The 24,052-nt window shown below is 41.4% G+C and overlaps 1 protein-coding gene across 3 annotated transcripts in view; it reads left to right on the top strand.

Annotated features, from left to right (window-relative positions):
* Window positions 1-867: 867 nt before the first annotated feature.
* syt12 (synaptotagmin XII) overlaps window positions 868-24,052 on the top strand; it is a 262,179-nt gene continuing 238,994 nt past the window's right edge. The window contains exon 1 of one of the 3 annotated variants that reach the window (XM_063062172.1): window positions 868-1,228. The gene's annotated coding sequence lies outside the window, so the exon portion shown is untranslated. Of the gene's footprint in view, window positions 1,229-1,255; window positions 1,449-24,052 lie in introns of those variants that run through there. The other 2 variants (XM_063062176.1, XM_063062171.1) reach the window with 2 other exon arrangements.

Raw genomic sequence — 24,052 nt, 5'->3', positions numbered from 1 at the left:
GGTCCTTGATAATGGATGCCACCTTTTCTGAGGCATCATCTATTGAAGGTCCCTGAACGTTCGGCAGGCTAGTGCACATGATGGAGCTGGCTGAGCTTTCAACTTTCTGCAGCCCGACGGTGAAGCAAGCAGTTCGAATGCTCTTCACTGAAGAAATTTGCGAACAGTCGGATTTTCAGCATCTGCAGATTTTCTCTTGTTTGTGTGTCGAAATTTGCAGGTGTTTTTGGTGACATACCAAATCTCCTCAAACCCCCAATGAGATATCGCCACGGTCGCGCTTTCTTTGTATTTGCATCAATATGTAGACTCGGGTAGATCCTCACCCATGAACTGGAAACTGCTCACCCTTTCCACTGTTGAAGCCTTGATGATGACTGCGGTGTGTTCCCTCGACGTCCCCATCCCCATCCTGAACTCCACAATCAATTCCTTGGTTTTACTGACGCTGAATACAAGGTTGTTGTTGCGACACCACTCAACAAACTCAATGTGTCAATGTCCCGTCCGTTTGTCCGTCTGTTTGTGTCAGGGTTCCCCTGTCTCTGTGCCAAAGGTCGTCCCTTCCCTTCCTCGCCTGTCGGTTTTAATTTCTTTTGTTCAAGAGGTTTTTCAGGTGCTCTCCCAAATAATATCTCACATCAGTGGGTGGAAGTCATCTCTGCAAGGCGGTCCTTGCGCAGTTAGACTCGTCTGAGTGGTCGAGAGAGAGAGAGAGAGAGAGAGAGAGAGAGAGAGAGAGAGAGAGAGAGAGAGAGAGAGAGAGAGAGAGAGAGAGAGAGAGAGAGAGAGAGAGAGAGAGAGAGAGAGAGAGAGAGAGAGAGAGAGAGAGAGAGAGAGAGAGAGAGAGAGAGAGAGAGAGAGAGAGAGAGAGAGAGAAGAGCACTCCTCTCTTTTTTTGCCAACACACGCACAGAACTGGAGTTATTTCGGCGAATTCTTCCGGAGTCCCAGCAGGTGAAACGCAAGCACTAACTCGCGAGGGTTGTGGCTTATCCAGAGAGCGCTCTGCTTTAGCCAAGGGGGCGGGCTTGTCTGAGCCAGGACTCGGCTGATACCGAAGAGAGGAGGGAATCCCCTCCACTCCGCTCCAGGACCCCCGGGGTTTGTAGATGGTACTCGGTTGGAGCCTGTGCGCCACAACTGGCGGGATCCGCACCAGGAGCCCGGCGGAGCTCTGCGCCAGGGACCTTTTGCGGCACCATCCAGTGATCTCAGGACCGCAGAGGTAAGAGCCGACACGACAAGTGCAGCTGAGTTTTAACAGCTGAGCTCGCGGACGCTACTCCCACTTTTCAAGAGAGTGCCCTTACGGAAATAGCGTCAGCGAACTGCATTTCTTGCAATTCTCAGTCAGCGTTACCCAAATCTGGAGCTCCGGGGAAAGAGCGACTGGAGTTCACCCGCGAAGCTGGCTTCCCGTTTCGGGAAGAGTTGTGTTATTTCTGGTACGTGTCTGATTATCATAAGTTGTGAGTGGGATTGGGGAATTACGCTTTTCTCCTTAAATTTGGTTTATTAGGACTGATCGTACACATTGGTTGGGTGATTATTTTAATTGGTTGTGCGACGGTTGCAAACCGTGTTCTGCATTGTATACTTGGGGCTGGGTGTAGAGTACTGTATACTGGGAATGTTGTGTTCTGCTACGGTTCGCCCGCTTCGATAATACTGTAATTGAAAATATATTGAGCAAGAATCTTGTCTGTCTTATGTGTTAGAGTGATTTTACCAAAGGTAGGACTATTGTGGCCGGCGTGTTACGGAGAATGGGGCGCTTCATTTGACTGGATTCCTATGCATAGTTATTTGTTGTGGCATTGTATTTGGCTTGAGTGTGCTATTTAATGTTGAGTTGGATCGGAATAAACCTTTCGTGTTGGGATATTTGGTACAGTGCTTGATGCGATCGCAGTTTGCGTATGCTTGAATTCCGTGCCTCCGTCTCACTGACTGAGTTTCTTATACATGTGTAAATTACATTTCATAAATTGTGACGCGGAGATTCCGCGTCTTGTGTGGGTTTTATCTAGTAGGAATCCCACGGAAGTCTCTCCCGAAAATGAAGCGCATCAGTACTTCTCCGCTGCCTCTATTTTGCCACATTGCTTATCTGACTTCTCACCCAGTCGAAACTTCTTCCACTTAAATAGTGGCGAGATGTCGCCTGCAGTTCCCCGAGATGGATAGTTCCCCAACCTCCAACTTCATCCCTCTCCCTGGCAAGAGCTGAAGCCGAACTGAACTCGTTATAATCTTGGGATCGTTCCTGACCGCAAAATGGAAATTGGTTCATAAATATGTGTCATGATTAAGATGCCTGTTACCAGCTCCTTGATGTCACTCAATTCTGATTCTGCCTCAGCTCAGCTCTGCTGCTGAATTCGTCTTGCATGTCTTTGTTATTTCTATACTCGATTATTGCAAACAGTCTCCGGGCCAGCCTCCCTCTGTCACCTCTCTATGGATGACATAATTCAAACACATGCTTCCTTTACCCGCTTCCCATCACTCCCTTTATCCCTCATTTATCGTATCAATATCTTAATCTCCATTTTGTTGCTGTTCTCAAATTGCTCTCTGGTCTTTTTGTGGCTCAACAACTCTCTTGAGATCTCCAGTTCTGGCCTCTGGAATGATTTTTAAAAAAAAACTGAACTCCCACTGTGAGATGCTGAAGCCCTGACTTTTGCAATTGTCTTTTTTTTTCTTTTTATCAGCACTGCAAAGAAATGACCATAAAACATTTTGTTTTGCTATTCGCTCTGCTATTTCTTTGTATGACTCAGTCCAATTTTGCTTGGTGGGCTCTTAAGAGTTATTTTGTGATGTTCTCTTACATGAAAGGTAATATTTAAGTTCAGGGTCACTGTTGTCATCTGTTAGAGTGAACTGTTTGTGATGGCATTATCCTATTTTGTATGACTGTCCAATGTGCAGGTTTATGTTTTAGGCTTTCAGCCAATTCTCAATGTGTTTCCTGTATTCTATAAAGATTATATGGGATTTGAAATAATCTAACATGTGAGTATTTTGCTTATATTTGTAAACCCTTGCAGAAAACTTTGATGTGTATCAGAGTAGCAGCAAGTAAAAAAGAATTAGTTTCTCCATAGTTAGACTGATTAGCAATGGCAGTTACATTCTATTAATTTATGCACAGAAGTTCATTTAACTCTCTTCAATGTTATTCAACTGCAAGAATAACATTAATAGAATGCACAATCAAGTTGAAAAATGAATGAGATTATTCAAGAATAAACATTTCACACTGAGGACTGCAAGCTAATGTAAGTCTTGCATTTCTTAATAAATTGCTAATAGGTTATAGATGACTGCCACTACAATGTTTAACATGCATCATCTACAGTCTGTAGAAAGAATTTTGAAGCAAAAATAATCTTCACTTTTTACAATAGGAAATTATTATAAAAACTCTTTAATTTGCATATTTTGCTTTGTGAAGAAATTTGCTGCCAAAAGAACATTTGTTTTCTTGGTCCATTACTCTAAGGAAAAGGTTTGTTAGATATTACTGAGAGAACTTAAAAATAGCTGGAGAAGGCCACATGGATAGTTGAGAATGCTGTGCCATTTAAGTAGCTGAAGTTAAATCAGAAATTCTCATCCTATTTCAAAATCACCTGATGCTCAAAACTCTATGGATATCAATTTTAAATATACTTAATAATTTTATTGATAGCTTTTTTTGTTAATGAAGGAGGGGTACAACAAAAAGATTTACTGCTTCATTACTCCAGTAACTTAGGTTCAAATTGACCTCTGTATAATGTGTGTGGAGTTTGCCTATTCTCCCATTGTTCATGTGCGTCTTCTCTGGCTGTTTGACTTCTTCCCATGTCTCAGAGATATGCTGGCTGTTTGGTTACTTGACCACTGTAATTTGATTGTATTGTGTATGGGTGAGTGGTAGTGACTGAGAGATAGTTGATAGGAATGTAGGGAGAACAACATGTAATGAGAGTATGATTAATGTCATGTGTGGTTAATGGTTGATATCAAATTGGTAGTCCAACAAGTTTGTTTTCAAGTTGTATGTCTCTGTGATTCTTTGAATTTTAAGGGTTTGCAGCCTTCTGAATGAGAACTATTTCCTCATTTCAGTCCTAATTGGCTCTTCAGCCAAGGAAAACAACCCTTCAAAATCTACAGTGTCAAGGCAATGAAGATCACTTTACTGAGATTTTTTGTTGAAGTTCCAATCACCAAAGGATGTCACCCATTATGAGTGATGTATCTTCGTAGTACACTTCTCCCATCCCAGGAATCAATTTTATGATTTCTCAAATTTCTCAAAGCTCTACGCTTCTTTTTGGATCCCAGACCTAATCAGTTCCCCCCTACCACCACTCTGCTCCGTCTAGCGGAATTAGTCCTTACTCTTAATAATTTCTCCTTTGGCTCCTCCCACTTCCTCCAAACTAAAGGTATAGCTATGGGCACCCGTATGGGTCCTAGCTATGCCTGCCTTTTTGTTGGGTTTGTGGAACAATCTATGTTCCATGCCTGTTCTGGTATCTGTCCCCCACTTTTCCTTCGCTACATCGACGACTGCATTGGCGCTGCTTCCTGCACGCATGCAGAACTCGTTGCCTCCAACTTTCACCCTGCCCTCAAGTTTACCTGGTCCATTTCCGACACCTCCCTCCCCTTTCTAGATCTTTCTGTCTCTGTCTCTGGAGACAGCTTATCCACTGATGTCTACTATAAGCCTACTGACTCTCACAGCTATCTGGACTATTCCTCTTCTCACCCTGTCTCTTGCAAAAACGCCATCCCCTTCTTGCAATTCCTCCGTCTCCGCCGCATCTGCTCTCAGGATGAGGCTTTTCATTCTAGGATGAGGGAGATGTCTTCCTTTTTTAAAGAAAGGGGCTTCCCTTCCTCCACTATCAACTCTGCTCTTAAGCTCATCTCCCCCATTTCACGTACATCTGCTCTCACTCCATCCTCCCACCACCCCACTAGGAATAGGGTTCCCCTGGTCCTCACCTACCACCCCACCAGCCTCCGGGTCCAACATATTATTCTCCATAACTTCCGCCACCTCCAACGGGATCCCACCACTAAGTACATCTTTCCCTCCCCCCTCTCTCTGCATTCCAAAGGGATCACTCCCTACACAACTCCCTTGTCCATTTGTCCCCCCCATCCCTCCCCACTGATCTCCCTCCTGGCACTTATCCGTGTAAGCGGAACAAGTGCTACACATGCCCTTACACTTCCTCCCTTACCACCATTCAGGGCCCCAAACAGTCCTTCCAGGTGAGGCATCACTTCACCTGTGAGTCGACTGGGGTGATATACTGCGTCCGGTGCTCCCGATGTGGCCTTTTATATATTGGCGAGACCCGACGCAGACTGGGAGACCGCTTTGCTGAACATCTACACTCTGTCTGCCAGAGAAAGCAGGACCTCCCAGTGGCCACACATTTTAATTCCACATCCCATTCCCATTCTGACATGTCTATCCACGGCCTCCTCTACTGTAAAGATGAAGCCACACTCAGGTTGGAGGAACAACACCTTATATTCCACCTGGGTAGCCTCCAACCTGATGGCAGGAACATCGACTTCGCTAACTTCCGCTAAGGCCCCACCTCCCCCTCGTACCCCATCTGTTACTCATTTTTATGCACACATTCTTTCTCTCACTCTCCTTTTTCTCCCTCTGTCCCTCTGAATATACCTCTTGCCCATCCTCTGGGTCACCCCGCCCCCGTCTTTCTTCCCGGACCTCCTGTCCCATGATCCTCTCGTATCCCTTTTGCCTATCACCTGTCCAGCTCTCGGCTCTATTCCTCCCCCTCCTGTCTTCTCCTATCATTTTGCATCTCCCCCTCCCCCTCCAGCTTTCAAATCCCTTACTCACTCTTCCTTCAGTTAGTCCTGACGAAGGGTCTCGGCCTGAAACGTCTACTGCGCCTCTTCCTAGAGATGCTGCTTGGCCTGCTGCATTCACCAGCAACTTTGATGTATGTTGCTTGAATTTCCAGCATCTGCAGAATTCCTGTTGTTTGCGGTCAATTTTATGAATTTTTGCACAGCTGCCTTGTGTAAGGGAGATAAAAAAAAACACAACACCCTAACTGTGGTATTATCACAGCTCCATAAAGCAACAAAACATTGTTACTTTAGTATTCTACCCACATTTACAATGTGTTAATTATCTTCCAAAGTGCATGGTAATAGTTATATTTTTGTACAAAGAGCTCCAAATCTCTCAAATTTGAATACTCACTAATATCCCATCTTCTTAAAAATATTGTTTCCTTTCTTCCTACCAAAGAGAATACTTTCACAGAGCCATACACTGTGCTCCATATCTTATCTTTTTGCCCAGTCATTTAATCTATTTTATACCTATGCAGCATTTTTTTTTGCATTCTCGAAGCTTGCTTTCCTATCTAGTTTTATATCATCAGCAATACTAACTGTATTGCATTATCATTCAAATGTAGATTAGGAGTAGCTTGGCTACAAGCATTGATATTTAATTCTCAAGGCACTCAATTAGTTATACATGCAACCTGAAAATGATGGTCAGTGGCCTATTTTGCTATCCATCTTCAGCCAGTGTTAATACATTACCCTCAATCCCACGAGCCCTGATTCTGCATAACAATGTATGATTTTGTTAATTGTCTTCTAAGAGTACAAGATGTACACCATCCACTGGTTCTCCTGATTCACTGATTAACTGGCTGCATCACTATCTGGCATGGGGTATGGGGCAGGCTACTGCACAGGATTGAAGTAAGCTGCAGAGAATTGTAAACTTAGTCAGCTCCATCATGGGCACTAGGCTCTATAGAATCCAGGACATCTTCAAGGCTGCATCCATTATTAAGGACCCCACCACCTAGGATATGCCATCTTCTTATTGTTACCGTCAGGAAGGAGGTACAGAAGCCTGAAGGTACATACTTTATGATTCAGGAACAGCTTCTTCCCCTCTGCCATCCAATTGCTGAATAGACATTGAAACCATGAACACTATCTCACTACCTTTCTATTTATTTTTTTGCACTACTTATTTAATTTATCTATTTACATACCTACTGTAATTCAGTTTTTTTCTTTCTTTTATCATGTATTGCCTTATATTGCTGCTGCAAATATAACAAATTTCATGACACATGCCAGTGATATTAAACTCGATTCTGATTCTGATTCCCCATCAAATCTACTTAAACCCTTAAAATAATGATAAAATTGCCAGACTCTGTTTTCTTTTCAAAAATCAGTATTGTCTCTGGCCTCCATATAATAAAACATACATAATAATGCTGAAGAAGATCGACACATATTTAGTAGAATGATGCTAGAACAGAGAGTTTATATCAATGAGAAAGGATTGGCCAGACTGGGCTCCTTGTTCTAGAGAGGTGAACAGTCAGAAGTCTTTAAAATTTGAATGGGTTTGACAAACTTCTATCGATGCACAGTGGTGAGTATCTTAATTGGCTTATCAGAAACAGGTATGAAAACACCAATGCCCAGGAATAGAAAAGACTATAATAAATGGTGGATTCAGCCCAGTCCATTGCAGCAAAGTCCTTCCCGCCATTGAGCTCATTTACATGGAGTGCTACCACAAGAAAGCAGCATCCGTTATGAAATACCCCCACCATCCAGGCCATGCTCTCTTCTCACGACTACATTCGGACAGGAGTTACTGAAGCTTTAGATCCCACACCACCAGCTTCAGGAACAGTTATTACCCCACAACCCATCAGGCTCCTGAATCAGTGAGGATAACTCTAAACTGAATCCACAACCTGGAGACTCACTTTCAAAGGATTTTTTACAACTAATATTCTCAGTATTTTTTTTGGCACGGTATATCTTCTTTTTCACATTGGCTGTTCATCAGTCTTTGTTTTATGTATTATTGTTTGCAAATTCTATTGTATTTATTTATTTTCCTGTAAATGCCAGCAAGAAAATGAATCTCAAGGTACTATATGATGAGATATATGTATTGATCATAAATTTACTTTGAACTTTAAACTTTGATTAGTTATTTCCAGTTGTGGAATAAAGCTGAGCTAAAGTCAAAAACGTAAGCGAGATATACAATATACAATAGGGAAGTTGGAAATGATGATTTTACATGGAAAGTGGTTAGAATGCTAAATACACTGTCACATGAATAGTTGAAGGGAAGAACTTTCTTGTATACAAAAAGAAGCTAAATAAATTGAAGGGAATGCAAAGTGTTAATAGAATCTGTGGAGTAGGAGGTGAGTTGTATAGAACATTAGTATAGGCATGGGCCCATTGATCTGAACTCCCAGTACTCAAGCTGTAATTACAGTAAAACTCCAAAAATCTGGCACTTGGTTACTTGGAACTCATGATGGTCTACCATCTCACTCACCCTTTGGTCCAGAGTATGAGCCAGAGTCCAGAGTGTAGCTAAGGCATCCTGGACTGTGGCCATATGTACAGCTGGAGGCAGCGTTACAGTCTGGAGCACTAGGGACAGGGAACATGGGCAGGTTTACTACAAGAGATAGGCTCCAGAACATTTGTACGTTTCCCACTCCCTTTAAGCTGACCATGGTCATCAGAAAATTTGTTATACTATTGTCAGAATCAGATTTAATATCATTGGCATATGTTGTGAAATTGTTAACTTAGTGGCAGCAGTACAATGCAATACACGATAATAGAGAGAAAAAAAATCTGTGAATTAAACATTAGGTAAATAAAACATAATTTTAAAAAAAGTGGTGCATAAGAAATAGAAATAAAAAAGTAGTGAGATAGTGTTCTTGGGTTCAATATCCATTCAGAAATCGGACGTCAGAGGGGAAGAAACTGTTCTTGAATCATTGAGTGTGTGCCTACCTGCTTCCTGATGGTAGCAATGAGAAGAGGGCATGTCCTGAGTGGTGGGGTATCACTTATATTTATAATTTATTATTATATTGCGATTTGGAAGTCCAATGTGAAGAAACAGAACACAGTTAATGGCAGGACACTGCCATTGATGTACAGGGGGATCTTAGGGTCTAAGTTCATAGCCCTTGAAAGTAGCTCCTCAAACTGATAAGGTGGTAAAGAGGTGTATGGTATGTTTGGCTTTATAAACTGAGGCATTGAGTTCAATTGTCAGGAAGTTATAGTGCAAACTTATAAAACTCTACTTAGGCCACATCTGAAGTATTTGATTCAATTCTGGTTACCCCATTATAGGAAGGGCGTGGAGTCTTTGGAGAGTGTGCAGAAGAGTTCTACCAGGATTCTGCCTGGGTAAGAAGGCATGTACTATGAAGAGAAGTTGGACAAAGTTGAGCTGTTCTTTCTGAGGTGGAGGAGGCCAAGGAGAGACCTAAAAAAAAAGTTTATAAGATTATGGGAGGTATTGATAGATTAGACAGCCAGCAGCTTTTTCCTAGGGTTGAAATGTCTAATCATGAGAGCATGCGTTTAAGGTGATGAGTTCAAAGAAGATATGTGAGGCATAAATTTTACACCAGGAGAAGTGGATGCCTGAAATGTACTGTCAGGAATGGTAGTGGGGGCAAATGCAATAGGGGTTTTTAATTACTAATTTAATCAGTTTGGCTCAATGCTGTGGGGTGAAGAGACTGTTCATGTGCTGTATAGTTCTATGAGACATGTAAACAAAAACTAAATAAATGTGTGTTTATTAACATCCAATAGTCTGGAACATCTGTTGGTCTGATACCCCCACAATCCCAAGGGTGCTGGATTGTCAGAGTTTAAAAACCTTATTCTTTGGTCTAATGCCATCTGAATGTCTGCAGATATCATGTAAAGAGTGCTGAAAAGGATCTTCCACAGAAGTTGAATTCTTGAAAACTAGCATGTGGTTGCAACATACATCTGTTGGGAGTCTGGCAGACCATAGGGCTCACTCTATTCTTCAGTAGGCAGGGCAGATAACTGGAGGTCAAAATGTTGCCTGATATTAAGAGTATTAGGTTGAAGTGAGCAAGCATTCAGTCCTTGTGTAGTAGTTCCTCGTTCAGGCGCAGCATCAATTCTTCTAATCCCCATCCTAGTACAGTATGTTCTTTACTGATTTCCCTTTTGATTGTGCTGCAGTTCAGAATTATTTCCTGCTGATACTCAGTAAAAAAAAAATCACAGGATGTACTCCTAACATATTAACAGTTAAGTAAAGTCCCAATTAATCCTATCACTCTCTAAAATACATTTTCATATTAAAAGTCATGTGAAATATATGCAGATAATATATGGATATTTATCCAGAGTCTATGCCGTCCGAAGAAACAATGCACTGGTTTTGGTACTGTTTCCAGTGGCTGCTTAACAAGTTCAGGAATAGCAATCTGGCCTTCTGACTGGAGATGATCTCAAAGTAGGCCCCATAGTTATTTACTTACCACTAATATGCACAGCAAGCCTATCATTATTCTGAACTCTTCTATTGGATCATCTTAAAGTTTATACTGAAGAAAATAATGGCAATTTTTCTTGCTTGTCTTTCCTAACTATACCTCCTTTTGCATAGTGGGATCTTTGCATTTCCTTACTACTTCTTATCTTACCAGGATCCAAAGATGTCTCAAACAGAGCACTCTTGGAACTACACCTTTGAAATGATTTGTATAGATCTAAAATCATGGACCTATTTTTGCCTTCCATGCCTCACTGTAAACTTAAAACCTCATGCTGTTTGCAACTTTGGTAAAAAATGTATTTGAACCAATGTCTTTCTGTGTTTCAGTCTTTTACAAGTGCATACAACTCAGTGTATACTGTTTATCTTCCTCTCAATTGGTTTGATCTGACATCTGCAAATTTAAAAACTGTGCCACCCTGTATACATATTTAGACTACTCACATGTTAAGAGGAACAATGATCCCAACCATTGAGGAAATTCAGTCTTCTGTCATACAAAATTCTCATCAGATTACCATAGTTATGTTCAGCAATACGGGCTGTTGGACATTACTTCTTCTAGCATATTTTAGAAAGTCATGCACATGATCCACAAGTCTTCAGTTGTTTTATCAAAACACACTCTTATTTCTTCCAAATTGACATTTCAAAAACATAACCAACTTATACATTCTATTCTACCACCTTATTATGGATACATATGAATAGCCACACATAAAGATCTAAATGAGTATCTATTTCTTATTCTCCATGAAACATGGCGATTTTTCTTTCATGAATAATGGTTAATTTGGACATTTAAGTGCTGTTTGAAAGTGAGCATACAGCCACAGCAAAGATTTAGAACGTTAGCCTTTATATGTTTAAGCAACTTTATTTGAGAGTTAAGGCCATGCTTGGCACATTTCATAGTTTAGCATATATTTTAGCAAAGGAAATATTGTACTGTAATAAAAATATTGTCACTGGTTAGATTTCAGTACGTAGCATTGCACAATTAAGTTCATGAATTGATGAAGGTCATTGAGATTATGGAAAGTATTCAGGAAACCAGCATCACTGTTTTAATTCCCTAACAAGATAATTTATTCTTTATGAAACATTGACACATATAAAACAGCCTTGAGAATATATATTTTTAATGTACACTTTCTTGGATTTCTTCATATTGCACATTGGACCAATTTATTACAGAGTGAAAGGTTTGGATTTCGCGATAGCTTTGTGTTTATGTATATGAACAGGGATCCTCTTGGAAATAACAATAGTTTATTGCTCATTTTCTCCCAAAGTAAGATACATTACTTCAGTTCATGTGTTCTGATGAAATCTATAAAGTACATTTCTGTATGAAAAAAATAATCACAGTTATAACTGGATAAGAATTTTATCCATTTTAAATTGTTTCTGCTTTGAGTAGAATTATCAGCTCTTTCAAACTAACTGTCAAGAAGTCCAGCGTATGTAACTTTGCCAGTGTTTAGCTTATTTACATCATAACACCTTGTGATGAATAGATTACTAAAGGAAAGCAAGAAGCTTTTGCTAGAATATCTATGAATAATATTAGCATTACACAAAGTATATTTTAAGTTTTTGCAACAGTACATTCAGGAAGCATAATCCCAGTAATTCACTTCAACAGATGCAGAATAGGATATACTGAAACTCTTCCAGATGCACATTCCTATATATACAGTAAATGGGCTCTTCTTTAATTGTAGGATATGAGGAAGTGTACGCTGTAAATCCACGAAAGCATATCAATATAGGGACACCATAATTGGTGCACCATGATTGCACTGTTCCACATCAAACAATAATACCAGTGCGTGTAGACACAGATTGCAAGACACTAACACCCTCGTTTACAGTATATAAGTTGTAGAAAAGATTGCATTCATTCATTGGTACATACATAGTTTTAAGGATTATGAAAAACAAGTTCAAAATCAATGCTTATTGTGTCAGATTTAATTTTACTTGAGAAATAACTGCTGCTAAATTGGGAAAAGATGTATTTCTGAAATAAATATGCTGTGTCTGTCAGAATATTTGAAAATTAAAATTTAATATGTTGTATCATTTTTACTGTCTAAAATTAGTGCTTCATAGCATTTAGTAACATTAGCTGCCATATGAAAACAGTTCTTAATACAACAATATAACTATAAGCCCATATGACCTACGAGCAGAAACAGGCCATTCAGCCCATCGAGTCTGCTTTGCCATTCCATCACAGCTGATTTATTATCCCCCTTGCTCCCCCATTCTCCTGCCTTCTTCCTGTAGCCTTTGACATCCTTACTAATCAAAAATCTATCTACCTCCGCTTTAAATATATACAATAACTTGGCCTCCACAGCATCCATGGCAGTGAATTCCATAGATTCACCATCCTCTAGCTAAAGGAATTCTTCCTCATCCGTGATCCGAAAGGATGCCCTTGTATTGTGAGGTTGCGCCCTTTAGTCTTAGGCTCCCCCATTATAGGAAACATCCACTCCACATCCAGTCTGTCTAGTCCTTTTAATATTTGATAGACTTCTATCAAATGATATACCTCCTCGTTTATCTAAATTCCAAAGAGCATCAATTGCTCCTTGTACGTTAACCCTTTAATTCCCAGGATCATTCTTGTGAACCTCTTCTGGGCCCTTTCCAATGCCAGTACATCCTCTCTGAGATATGGGGTGCAGAAATTTCTCACAATACTCCAAGTGTGGTCTGTCCAATGCTTAATAAAGCTTCAGCATTACATCCTTGTTTTTATACTCAAGTCCTCTCAAAATTAATGCTAACTTTACATTTGCCTTCATTGCCACCAACTCAACCTGCAAATTAACCTTTAGTGAATGCCACACGGGGATTCCCAAGTCCCTTTGCATTTTTGATTTCTGAATTTTTTCCCCATTTAGAAAATTGTCACTGCCCTTATTCCGTCTACCAAAGTGCATGACCATACAGTTCCCTGGACTATATTCCATTTGCCACTTCATTGCCCATTTTCTTGATCTGTCCAAGTCCTTCGGTAGACTTTCTGTTTCCTTAACAATACCTGCCCCTCTGCCTGTCTTAGTATTGTCTTCAAACTTGACTACAAAGCCATCAATTTCATCATCCAGATTATTGACAAATAAGGTGAAAAGAGGTGGTCTAACACTGATCCACTGGGTTTATGATGCTGTAGACCATCCACTGTAAGGTTTAATGTGTTGTGCATTCAGTTATGCTCTCCTGCACCCCTCTTTTTTAATGCATGGTTACTTGAATCTTTGTCACCTTCCTGTCAGCTTGAACAGGTTTGGCCATTCTCCTTTGACCTTTCTCATGAACAAAGCACAGAACTGCCACTCACTAGATGTTTTTTTATTTCTTACACCACTCTCTGTGAACTTTAGAGAAGGTTATGCATGAAAATCCCAGGAGGTCAGCAGTTTCTGAGATACTCAAACATCCCCATCTGTCACTAATAATCATTCCACAGTCAAAGTTACTTAGATCACATCTCTTCCCCCTTCTGATGTTTGGTCTAAATAACAATTGATCCCCTTAACCATGCCTGCATGCTCTCATGCATTGAGTTGCTGCCATGAGATTGATTGATTAGATAGTTGCATTAATGAGCAGCAGTACATAATAAAATGGCCACTGAGTGTATGTTATGAAATCTGTTGTTTTTATGACAGAAGTACAATGCAAGACATAAAAATTGCTGTAAGTTAGAGTAAAAAATATAACAGTCCAAAAGAGGAATTGTGAGGTAGTGTTCACAGGCCGATGAACCATTTAGAAGTCTGATTTCTGAAAAGTATATGTGAGCATCTTCAAGCTCCTGCACCTCCTTCCTGATGGTAGAATTGAGAAGAGGCCATGTCCCAGGTAGTGAAGGTCCTTAATGATGGATATTGTCATCTTGAGAAACTGCCTTTTGAAGATGTCCTTGATTGTGGGGAGGGTTATGTCCCTGGTGGAGCAGGCTGACTCTACAACAATCTGCGGCCTCCTTCGATCCTGTGCATTGAGGTCTCCATACGAGGTAGTGATGTAACAAGTCAGAATGCTCTCCATGGTACATTTGGAGAAACTTGCTAGAGTCTTTGGTGACATACAAAATCCCCTCAAACTTTTAACAAAATATATTGTAGCCACTAGTGTAGCTTCTTCATGGTTGCATCAATATGTTGGGCCCAGCAGAGCTCCTTGGAGACGTACGCTTTGAGGAACTTGAAGCTCTTGCCATTTCCACTGCTATGTGCTACTGCTTTCTACTCCAGTTTGGTCAGCTAAACCACAAGTTAGTCAAAAATTGTGTTGTTATTCAAATAATATTGTTCTGTGCAAACATTCTGTGGCTTGTACTCATCCTATCAGCAACTACATTTCAAAGGTGAATTATTAGCTATAAGGGTCTTCAGAGAGCAAGAAAGCCCATGTAATGCTTAAATTATTTTCACATCTATCAATTAAACTAATGGGTTATGATAAAGAGATGATCACAAGGCTCTCTTAAAATGTTCTCTGGGTTCACCTGCATTGTGTTCAATTTTGACAATCAATCAAGAAACACATTTAGTAGGATTTAGTCTGGACTGGGTTAAAGTATAAAGATAGATTGTGCGGACCTGACTTTCATTCTTTTTAATGGTTCAATGCTTCAATTTAATATCAGAGAACATATACATTATACAACCTGAAATTCTTACTCTTCACAGACATCAATGAAACAGAAAGAACTCCAAAGAATGAATGACAGAAATGTCAGAACCTTTAAGCCCCTTGCTCCCTCCCCCTCCCCCTCCCACACACAAGCAGCAGTGAAAGCATCAAATCTCTCCCTCTTCTTCCCCCCACTTGCTCCAGCAAAGGCACCTTGCTCTTGTATTCAGATTATCAAAGGCTAATACAGTTTGGGTATTTAAAATAATACCCTATCTAAATAGTCTAGGTGCAGAAAAGCCCTTTCCTCTTAAAGGTCTTGTCTGTGCAGAATTTGCTCTATGGGGATTTCACCCAGGTACTCTGGTTTCCTCTCAAATCCCAAAGACATGCTGGTTGGCAGTTTAATTTGGCCGCTGTAATTCTGAGTGGCGGGGTGGAGATATATCTCTACCAAAAGAGGTGTAAAGTGCTCTTTCCCACCGCTAGCTCAAAGGTCACCCTTGGGCAAGGTGTAGCATGTGCTTAGCCCCCTCCCTGATCAGGGTGACATGAAAAAGGGCTGTGACCTGTGACCAATCTGGACATTGGAAGGAGGGGATTTCACTCAGGTCCACTGCCCGTGTAAAAAAACCAGCAGCAGGTCGCTACAGTGAAAAAGAACTTTGACCAGCGAGCACTTGGCATTTGGGTTTGATTAACACAAGCAAATTAAAGGAAGGCAAGGCATGCATGGCGGCCATTGTCTGAGAGGACAGAGTCAGGGTGGCGATCTTGACGATTTAGCTCCTCGAGACTTCAATCAGGGAAAGTTTCAGGTTATGATTTTTTTTTCTTTCCCTTCTTTATATCTATTCAGCTAGGACAGTAGAGATGCCAGGCAGCATAGTTGAATGCTTCTCTTGCAAGATGTGGGAAGGCAGGGAGACCTCCAGTGTCCCTGACGACTACAACTGCGAGAAGTGCATCCAGCTGCAGCTACAAACAATCTGTGTTAAGAAGTTGGAGCTGGAACTGGATGAATTTTGAATCATTTGGGAGGCTGAGGGTGATAGAGAGGTAATTACACGCAAGGAACAGGACACAAGAGACTGAGTGACAGTCAGGAAGGGGAAAGGGGTTAAGGAGCCAGTGCAGAGTACCCCAGTGGCTATCCGCCTCATCAATAGATATATCATTTTGGATACCATTTGGGGGGGGTTGATCTAACAGAGGAAAGTCACTGTGATTGAGTCTGGCTCTGTGACTCAGAAGGGAAGGGAGGAAAAGAGGTGCGCTGTGGTGATAGGGGATTCATTAGGTTGCAGAAAGGACAGGAGGTTCTGTGGGTGAGAATGAGATTACTAGATGGTATGTTGCCTCTCGGGCGCAAGGGTCTGGGAAACCTCAGATCAAGTCCTCAGCATTCTTAAGTGGAAGGGTGAAGAGCCCGACGTCGTGGTCCATGTAGGTACCAATGACATGGGTAGGATGAGTGACAGTTCTGCACAAGGAGTTCAGAGATTTAGGTGCTAAGTTAAATGACAAGACCTCCATGGTTGTGACCTCAGGATTGCCATTTGTGCCATGTGCTAGGGAGGCCAGAACTAAGAAGATTATATAGTTTAACATGTGGTTAAGCGGTTGGTGTAGGAGGGAGGGCATGAGATTTTGGGATCATTAGGCTCTCTTGCAGGGAAGTTGGGACCTGTACAAACAGGACCGTTTGCACCTTAACTGGAAGGGGACTAATCTCTTTGTGGGAAAGTTTGTTAATGCTGTGCACTGGGGTTTAAACTAGGGTGCAGTGGGACCGGAAACAGAATACCAGAACAATTAGTGGAGAGTTTGTGGAGGCAGATGTTGCTAAGACCTCAGAGACAGTTAGGAATCAAAAGGTTGAGCATGGTACAACTAGTGTCCTAAGCTGCGTATATTTCATTGCAAAACACATCATAGGAAAGGCAGATAATAGTTCTGAAGATGAGGTAGCTAGTTTACAAACAGAGGCAATGTATAGTGAGGAGAGGCTGTTGATAGGGCAAAATTACAGTCAATAGGATGAACTGCAATGTAAAAGGCCGACAAAATCAAGCAAGGAGGACACAGGACTGAAGGTGTTATATTTGAATGCGCACAGCATACGGATAAGGTAGATGAACTTGTAGCACAGTTGCAGATTGGCAGGTATGATGTTGTAGGCATCACTGAATCATGGCTGAAAGAGGATTATTGCTGAGAGCTTAATGTCCAAAGATGCCAATTATATCAAAAGGACAGGCAGGAAGACAGAGGGGGTGGCATTTCTCTGTTGGTAAAAAATGAAATCAGATCATCAGAAAGAGGTGACATAGGGTCAGAAGGTGCTGAGTCATTGTGGATAGAGCTAAGGAACTGCAAGGGTAAAAAGGCCCTGATAGGAGTTGTATGTGGACCCATAAACAATAGGAAGGATGCGGTCTACAAATTAAAATGGGGGATAGAAAATGCATGCCAAAAGGGCAATATTGCAATAGCCTTGGGGGATTTCAATATGCAGATAGATTGGGAAAATCATGTTGGTGCTGGATTTCAGGAGGGAGAATTTCAAGAATACCCACGAGATAGCTTTATAGAGCAGCTTGTGGTTGAGCCCAATAGGCTATCAGCTATTCTGGATTGGGTGTTGTGCAATAAACTGAAATTGATTAGAGAGCTTAAGGTAAAAGAACTCTTAGCGGAGGTGATCATAATATGATCAAATTTACCCTGAAATTTGAGGAGAAACTGAAATCAGATGTATCAGTATTACAGTGGAGTAAAGGGAATTACAGAAGCATGAGAGAGGAGTTGGCCAGAATTGATTGGGAAAGAACACTGGCAGGAATGACGGCAGAGCAGCAATGGTTGGAATTTCTAGAAGCAATTCAGAAGGCTCAGGATATATACATCTCAAAGAGGAAGAAGTATTCTAAAGGAAAGATGACACAACCATGGCTAACAAAAGAATAAAGCCAACATAAAAGCCAAAGGGAGCAAAATTTAGTGGGTGTTAGATGATTGGGAAGCTTTTAAAATCAATAGAAGACAACTAAAAAAGTCATTGAGAAGGTAACGATGGAATACCAAAGTAAGCAGCCAGTAATATTAAAGAGGATACCAAAAGTTTCCTCAGACACATAAAGTGTAAAGGAGAGGCGAGAGTGGATATTGGACCATTGGAAAATGATGCTGGAGAGGTAGTTATGGGGGACAAGGAAATAGCCGATGAACTGATTAAGTAGTTTGCATCAGTCTTCATTGTGGAAGGCACTGGCAGTATGGTGGAAGTTCCAGGTGTCAGGGGTCATGAAGTGTGTGAAGTTATAGAAACATAGAAAATAGGTGCAGGAGTAGGCCATTCGGCCCTTCAAGCCTGCACCGCCATTCAGTATGACCATGGCTGATCATCCAACTCAGAACCCTGCACGAGCCATCCCTCCATACCCCCTGATCCCTTTAGCCACAAGGGCCATATCTAACTCCCTCTTAAGTATAGCCAATGAACTGGCCTCAACTGTTTCCTGTGGCAGAGAATTCCACAGATTCACCACTCTCTGTGTGAAGAAGTTTTTCCTAATCTCGGTCCTAAAAGGCTTCCCCTTTATCCTCAAACTGGGACCCCTCATTCTGGACTTCCCCGACATTGGGAACAATCTCCCTGCATCTAGCCTGTCCAATCCCTTGAGGATTTTATACGTTTCAATCAGATCCCCTCTCAATCTTCTAAATTCCAACAAGTATAAGCCTAGTTCATCCAGTCTTTCATCATATGAAAGTCCTGCCATCCCAGGAATCAATCTGGTGAACCTTCTTTGTACTCCCTCTATGGCAAGGATGTCTTTCCTCAGATTAGGGGACCAAAACTGCACACATTACTCCAGGTGTGGTCTCACCAAGGCCTTGTACAACTGCAGTGGTACCTCCCTGCTCCTGTACTCGAATCCTCTTGCTATAAATGCCAGCATACCATTCGCCTTCTTCACTGCCTGCTGTACCTGCATGCCCACTTTCAATGACTGGTGTATAATGACACCAAGGTATCATTGCACCTCCCCTTTTCCTAATCGGCCACCATTCAGATAATAATGTGTTTTCCTGTTTTTGCCACCAAAGTGGATAACTTCACATTTATCCACATTAAATTGCATCTGCCATCAACTTGCCCACTCACCTAACCTATCCAAGTCACCCTGCATCCTCTTAGCATCCTCCTCACTGCTAACACTGCCGTCTAGCTTCATGTCATCCGCAAACTTGGAGATGCTGAATTTAATTCCCTCATCCAAGTCATTAATATATATTGTAAACAACTGGGGTCCCAGCACTGAGCTTTGCGGTACCCCACTAGTCACTGCCAGCCATTCTGAAAAGGTCCCGTTTATTCCCACTCTTTGCTTCCTGTCTGCCAACCAATTCTCTATCCACATCAATACCTTACCCCCAATACCGTGTGCTTTAAGTTTGCACACTAATCTCCTGTGTGGGACCTTGTCAAAAGCCTTTTGAAAATCACCACATCCACTGGTTCTCCCCTATCCACTCTACTAGTTACATCCTCAGAAAATTCTATGAGATTCGTCAGACATGATTTTCCTTTCACAAATCCATGCTGACTTTGTCCGATGATTTCACCACTTTCCAAATGTGCTGTTATCACATCTTTGATAACTGACTCTAACAGTTTCCCCACCACCGATGTTAGGCGAACCGGTCTATAATTCCCTGGTTTCTCTCTCCCTCCTTTTTTAAAAAGTGGGGTTACATTAGCCACCCTCCAATCCTCAGGAACAAGTCTAGAATCTAAAGAGTTTTGAAAAATTATCACTAATGCATCCACTATTTCTTGGGCTACTTCTTTAAGCACTCTGGGATGCAGACCATCTGGCCCTGGGGATTTATCCGCCTTTAATCCCTTCAATTTACCTAACACCACTTCCCTACTAACATGTATTTCCCTCAGTTCCCCCATCTCACTGGACCCTCTGTCCCCTACTATTTCCGGAAGATTATTTATGTCCTCCTTAGTGAAGACAGAACCAAAGTAATTATTCAATTGGTCTGCCATGTCCTTGCTCCCCATAATCAATTCACCTGTTTCTGTTTGTCTTAACCAATCTTTTTCTTTTCACATATCTATAAAAGCTTTTACAGTCAGTTTTTATGTTCCCTGCCAGTTTTCTCTCATAATCTTCTTTCCTCTTCCTAATTAAGCCCTTTGCCCTCCTCTGCTGAACTCTGAATTTCTCCCAGTCCTCAGGTGAGCCACTTTCTCTGGCTAATTTGTATGTTTCTTCTTTGGAATTGATACTATCCCTAATTTCCCTTGTCAGCCACGGGTGCACTACCTTCCTTGATTTATTCTTTTGCCAGACTGGGATTATCATCAATAGAAAGAAGGTTCTTGAGAAACTGAAGGGCTGAAGGCAGATAACTCACCTGGACCAAATTGTGTTCACCCGAGGGTTCTGTAAGAGGTGGCTGAAGAGATCATGGAAGCATTAATAACGATCTTTCAAGAATTACTAGATTCTGCAATGGTTCCAGAAGACTTGAAAATTGCAAATATCTTTCCACTCTTCAAGAAGGGAAAGAGGCAGAAGAAAGGATACTGTAGGCCAATTAGTCTGACCTCAGTAGCTGGGAAGATATTGGAGATGATTATTAAAGATGTGGTCTCAGGGTCATTGGAGGCACATGATAAAATAGACCATAGTCAGCATGGTTTCCTCAAGGGAAAATGTTGCCTGACAGATCTGTTGGAATTCTTTGTCTATCCTACGATGCAGGATAGACAAAGGAGAATCAGCTGATATTGTGTACTTGGCCTTTAACAGGGTGCCACACATGAGGCTGCTTAACAAACTACGAACCTAGGGTGTTACAGGAAAGATTCCAGCAGGGATAAAGCAGCAGCTGATTGGCAGGAGGCAGAGAATAGGAATGAAGGGGAGCTTTCTGGGTTGGCTGCCGGCGCCTGCTGGTGTTCTACAGGGGTCTGTGTTGGAACTGATACTTTTTACATTATATGTCATTGATTTGGATGATAGAATTGATGGTTTTGTTGCAAAGTTTGTAGACGTTATGAAGAAAGGTGGAGAGGCAGATATTTCAAAGGTTCAAAGGTCGAATTTAATGTCAGAGAAATGTATACAATATACATCCTGAAAGGCTTTTTGTTCATAAACATCCATAATAACAGAGAAGTGCCCCAAAGAATGAACAACAGTTAGACGTGAGAACCCCAAAGTCTCCACCTCCCAAGTCCTCTCCTCCTGCACGTAAGCGGCAGCGAGCAACAATCCACCCTCCCCCCACCAGCAAAAAATAGTGCGTCAGTGCCATCACCGATCCCAAGCATATGCTAAGCAATAGCAAAGACACAGGCCAAAGTTACCTCAAAAGCTTCGCATTTCATCCAACGTTCGACAAACCACAGGTTCTCTCTCTCCCTGACAAGGGAGAGGGAGGTGTCCCCCATTTTCACAGTAAGCAGGAGACATAACAACAACCCGCTGGTTTACGACATGAAAAGTCCATATCGTCGCTTTTTCCGGAAGTAGAGAGTCTACAGAAAGGCCGACAGATTAGGATAATGGGCAAAGAAATGGCAGATAGAATACAGTGTCAGGAAGGTACGGTCATGCACTTTGGCAGAAGGAATAAAAGAGTTGACTATTTTCTAGATGGAGAGAAAATACAAAAATATGAGGTGCAAAGGGACTGAGGAGTCCTTGTACAGGATTTCCTAAAGGTTAATTTGAAGATTGAATTGGTGAAAAAGAAGGAAAGTGCAATATCGGCTTTCATTTCAAGAGAATTACAATATTAAAAACAAGGATGCAATGTTGAGGTTTTATAAAGCACGGGGAGGCCTGTCTGAGTATTGTGAGCAGTTTTGGACCTCTTATCTGGATGTGCTGACAGTGGAGAAAGTTCAAAGGAAGTTCACGAAAATGATTCCAGGAGTGAATGGCTTGTCATATGAAGTGCATTTGATTGCTTTGGGCCTGTACTCACCAAAATTCAGAAGAATGAGGAGTAACCTCATTGAATCCTATCAAATGGTGAAAAGCCTTGATAGAGTGGATGTAGAGAGAATATTTCTTATGATGGGATAGTCTAAGACCAGAAGACACAACCTTAGAACAGAGGGACATCCTTTTAGGATGAAGATGAGGAGGAATTTCTTTGGCCAGGTTGTTGTGAATTTGTGGAATTCTTTGCCACAGCCAGCTATGGAGGTCAAGTCTTTATGTCTATTTAAGGCAGAGGTTGGTAGATTTCTGATTGGTCGGGGCACGATGGGATACTGGGAGAAGGCAGGAGATTGGGGCTGAGAGGAAAATTGGATCAACCATGATGAAATAGTGGAGCAGACACAATGGGGCTAATGGCCTAATCTGCTCCTGTATCTTATGGTATTATGGACTTATGGTCTAAGCCATGGGAGCAGGAGGTGGACGGTCATATAAGCAGTAGGTGTATATCACAAGTGCTAGTTATGCAACAACAAATGCCAGGCAGCGTATCTCTGAAGTGATTGATAATGGCTGGGGTCACCCATCATGTAAAGACACCATCCAGAAGAAGGTAATGGCAAACCACTGTAGAAAAATCTACAAATGACAGTCATATCAAAAGGCCATGATCATGACCATCATAGGACACAGCACATAATGATGCTTATGACTATAAATTGCCCTGAATGTGTAGGTGAGTGATGGCATTTGGGGAGAGTTGACGGGAATGTGGGGGAGAATTTTAAAAAATGGATTGATGTAGGAAAAGTTCAAGTGGGTGGTTGATGGTCAGCGAGAAACTCATTGAACCAGAGTCCATTTCTGTGCTCTCTCTATGAAGCCCTAAAGGTATGTCGCACCTGGAATTTTCCGGTTAGCGGGTGATTTCCTTCCACGCCGCTCGGATGTATTGGGAAATTGTGTAAGAGACAAATTACCAAAGTGGTTTGCCATTGCCTTCTGCCGAGTGAGTTTTTTTTTAAGAGATCACCAGCTCTTAACCCAGCATGGATGGAGAGCGTGCAAGGGTGCTGGCTGGAATCGAACTCGGGACTTCTCGCCCCGAAGCCCAGCTCTGATGCCACTACACCACCAGCTGGCACTAGGCATTCAGAATAAGATGGCAAAATTATAAAACTGGAACAATTTTGTTTTGGACTACAGTCAGGCTGATATACTTTTCCCATACATGGATTGTGGATATTTTACATTCCCCATGTCAGAAGGTTGTAGTTCTTTTTTTTAGATTATGAAGACATGCAGTCCTCTTTTATTGTCATTTACTAATGCATGCATTAAGAAATGATACAATATTTCCTCTGGTGTGATATCGCAAAACACAGGACAGACCAAGACTGAAAAAAACTAACAAAACCACGTAATTATAACATATAGTTACAACAGTGCCACAATACCATAACTTAATGAAGAACAGTCTATGAGCACAGTAAAAGTTCAAAGTTGCTGAGATAACTAAAAATCTGTGGGCTAGGGAGCACTGAGCAAATGTTATGCTCACACTGCACAGAAAGAGGGAATTGAGTTGAGTTAAGGACCAGCTACTGTATGTCTATTCAAATGATGCAAGGGGTTCAATTCAATGATCAGAATAGCCTACTCTTAATTTGCTGAGAATTCCAGTTTAGATTTGACAAAGTTGTAGCTTATTCATCCAAATTGGATACGCAGCTGGTGCTTCTATAAGTTTTAAAATTCTATAAGGAGCCACAAGCTACAGAGTACTGTGAATACTATCTTGGCAGGATAATATTCAAATGAAGCTGCAGTGGATATTAATTTGCATATCGTAATGGCTTTCCTAATCTCTCCATTGAAGGAGTATAAAAATCACAGTCACAGGGAGATACTAGTAATCTAAAAGCACAGATAAAAAAAACAGATCCACTGTATTTTGAACACTCAGAATGTTAGTTTTATAAAATGCATTTTT

The sequence above is a fragment of the Mobula hypostoma genome, chromosome 11, assembly GCF_963921235.1.
Source record: "Mobula hypostoma chromosome 11, sMobHyp1.1, whole genome shotgun sequence".
Taxonomy (NCBI): domain Eukaryota; kingdom Metazoa; phylum Chordata; class Chondrichthyes; order Myliobatiformes; family Myliobatidae; genus Mobula; species Mobula hypostoma.
The sequence above is the reverse complement of the archived record's forward strand: the minus strand, read 5'-3'. Positions and strand labels throughout refer to the sequence as shown.